This window comes from Alexandromys fortis, unplaced genomic scaffold (genome assembly GCF_014885135.2).
Source record: "Alexandromys fortis isolate MF-2015 unplaced genomic scaffold, M_Fortis_MF-2015_v1.1 scaffold_251, whole genome shotgun sequence".
Classification (NCBI taxonomy): Eukaryota; Metazoa; Chordata; class Mammalia; order Rodentia; family Cricetidae; genus Alexandromys; species Alexandromys fortis.
Genome location: NW_026068176.1, coordinates 1555188 through 1558811, shown reverse-complemented (window position 1 = coordinate 1558811; position 3624 = coordinate 1555188).

Genomic DNA, 3624 nt, shown 5'->3' with positions numbered 1-3624 from the left:
TTACTAGACCTGTATGGAGGTGGGTGGTCCTTGGACTTCCCACAGGGCAGGGAACCCTGATTGCTCTTTGGGCTGACGAGGGTGGGGGACTTGATTGGGGGAGAGGGAGGGAAAGGGGAGGCGGCAGTGGGGAAGAGACAGAAAACTTTAATTAATTAATAAATAAATAAATTAAAAAATAAAGACTGAAAAAAAAAACAAAGAACAAGTTATGCAAAATAGAAGCTGCTTATTGGCTTGCTCCCCATGTTTCTCTCAGTCTGTTTTCTTATAGACCCAGGACCACTAGCCCAGGGATGGCATGACACACAATGGGCTGGTCCGTCCCACAGCAACCACTAATTAAAAAAAAATTGTACGGGCTTGCATATACCCCAGTGTTATGGAAGCACTTTCTTAATTGAGGTTCCCTCATCTCAGATTACTCTAGTTTTGTGTCAAGTTGACATAAAACTAGCCAGCACAGGGCCAGCTGGACTTGCTTTCATTTTAGCCTTTGCTCCAAACTGGTGATTGTAGGAATGGAATTAGCCAAAGACCACCTAATGACTAGGGGCTTTTCATTAGCAAGAGGGATTATCTGCCTGACAACCACTTAAATTCCTAGTAATTTGCTATCAATTCCCATTAACGTGAAGCTATAACGGAAGTCTGCTAGAGTTATTTTAGGAGAGTTTAAGTCTGGAGCTCTTCAAATCTCTTGACATTTAAAGTGACTTGGCATTACTTACTTATTCTTTTTTTATGTGATTCATGGCAAAGGTCCTCTCAGATGACTTTAACTCAGACTTCTCTGAAGAGAAGAAGCAGTACTAACTTTCACAGGGAATGTCACCCACTCTCAGTGGGGGAAATTTGAAATTGTATGTAAAAATCAGGCTCTGGATTATTCAAGGATGGGCTAGAGGAAAAATGACTCATTAAGGGGATGTAGAGAGGAAATGTTATGATTTTAAAGTATGATTCCCATGGTGAATCAGCAGGTAGGTTTAGGAGATAGAGAACTTGGATCTGGATTTGATTTACACTGTAATTCATTATTATTATTATTATTATTATTATTATTATTTTTAGTTTTTGAGACAGGGTTTCTCTGTATCTTTGGAGCTTGTCCTGGAACTAGCTCTTGTAGAACAGGCTGGCCTCAAACTCACAGCAATCCACCTGCCTCTGCCTCCCTAGTGCTGGGATTAAAGGCATGCACCACCACAGCCCAGCATAACTCATGAATTTGTAGTCATATAGATTCCATTCCTATAGAATGCTGGAGGTAGATAGAATCATGGAGTAAACTATGATGAAAATTAGCTGTAGTGCTTACATGTCTGATTGCAGACTAAATCTAGCTCAATGTTTTTATATGGCAGATGAAATGAAGTCCATGCTCTCCAAAGATGAGTTTTTCATCCTTAGATAAACTATTTCTTTTATGTGAGTCTTAGTGTTCTTATTAGAAAAAAGGGATAATATCACCAGTTATGCCTATTTCACAGAATTTAAAATTCAATCAATGAAAGTATGGAATTGGTAAAGTGTTTCCTTGGCATGTTTAAAGCCTTAAGTTTCATCCTCAGAACCACATGTGTAGGTGTTATGGCATTTATCTGTAATTTCAACACTCAGGAGGCAGAGGCAACATGATGAGCTCAAGGTCATCCTTAGCTACATACCAAGTTTGAAGCAAGCCTATGTTTGTCTGTCTGCCATCTCTCTCCATTTCTCTCTCTCCATTTCTCTCTCTCTCTCTCTCTCTCTCTCTCTCTCTCTCTCTCTCTCTCTCTCTCTCTCTCTCTCTCTCTCTCTCTCTCTCTCTCTCTCTCTCTCTCTCTCTCTCTCTCCTAAAGACAAGAGCCCAGAAAGGACAGTGTTGATTGAGGTTATTCTGTCCCAACCAGTCCTGCAGCCATTAAGTACCAAAGAATCACATAGAGGTCTACATAAGTTATAAACTGATTGGCCCATTATCTCAGGATCCTTATTAACTAATTCTTATAACTTACATTAGCCCATAATTCTTGTCCGAGTTAGCCACGTGGCTTGGTACCTTTTTGTCAAGGCAGTCAAATCTTGCTTCCTCTGAGGCTGGGTCACAACTGAATACTGAAACTTTCCTTTTCCCAGTATTCTCATTGCTCTGCCTATACATCTTTCCTGCCTGGCTACTGGCCAATCAGCATTTTAATTAAAATTAATACAAGTGATAGGATAAAAGACCATTGCCCCACAGCACTTCCCCCTCCTTAAAAAAAAAGAACTCTGAATCTAATATCCTTTGTTTAGATTTTTGTCCAGACCATTATCCATAACATCTTGTAACCAACATTCTAAACAAAGGCAAGCATTCATAATTCATTTTAGAGGAATGTGGGTATTGTTTTCTAGGCTACTTTCTGCTGGTTAGGGGCATTGATAATCTTTTTTTTTGAAAGATTTATTTATTTATTAAGCATACAATGTACTCCTGGCAAAGAAGGCACCAGGTCTCATTACATTACAGATGGTTGTGAGCCACCATGTGGTTGCTGGGAATTGAACTCGGGACCTCTGGAAGAGCATCCAGTGCTCTTACCCTCTGAGCCATCTCTCCAGCTCCCATGGGCATTGATAATCTTATGGGGACCTAAAAAATTTAGAATTTAATCAAGTCCTGACTGACTGGAATATCCTGTGAGGCTTAATCATCTCAGGCAGCAGTCTTGAGTCTGTTCTGGTTGTATAATTCAGACATTTGGGCCGTCCGCTCCTATTGGAGATTTCTCAGGAGGTCTTCCTTGGTCAAACCTTATTTTTCTTAACCCAGAATGAATCCAAAGCCTCTTGTTTCCCGTAGAAACAAATACAAACCCTTTTCTCCAAAGTAACATATCTTTTGACTTCAATTTTGAAGTCAAGGTATTTCCAAAATACCTGTCTTGGATTAATTCAGCAGCATTTATAAACAAATATCTTTTAGCAGCTGTTGCTCCTTTCTCAACCATCAAACAATTCAAAGACCACACAATAAAATACAGTATCCAGACACTCTGTGTATTTTCCATCTTTATGTGGCTTTATTTTAAACTCCATTTCTTTTATTTATTTTTGGTTTTTTGAGACTAGGTTTCTCTGTATATCTTTGGCTGTCCTGGAATTCACTCTGTAGACCTGGCTGTTCTTAAACTCACAGAGATCTGCCTGCCTTTGCTTCCCAAGTGCTGGGACTAAAGGTGCATGCCACCACACCTTGAACTCAAAGAGATCTGCTTGCCTCTGCCTACCAAGTTTTTGTATTAAAGGTGTGTGCCACTACACCCAACTACTCTCTTTCTTTCTTTTTTTATTTTAAGGACTTTACCCTTTTCCTTTGTCTTCCAAGCCTACATATATTTTTAAACACACTATAAACCATTTAGGGGTTTTATTTGCCTTTGAATATACCTTTACTATATATTTCTTTTTATCTGACTACATGAGTCTTTAATTTGCTAAGCAATATGGCTAGGATTAAAGCTGTGGCTTTGATGGATGGATCTAGCCCATTTGTTAGCTTTTTTTCTCTCAAGGCAGAGGTACTGGCTGGAGCCATGTTTATTGCCACAATTCTATGGTGTTTCAAGGTCCCTGCCACCCCCCAAAAGCATGAAA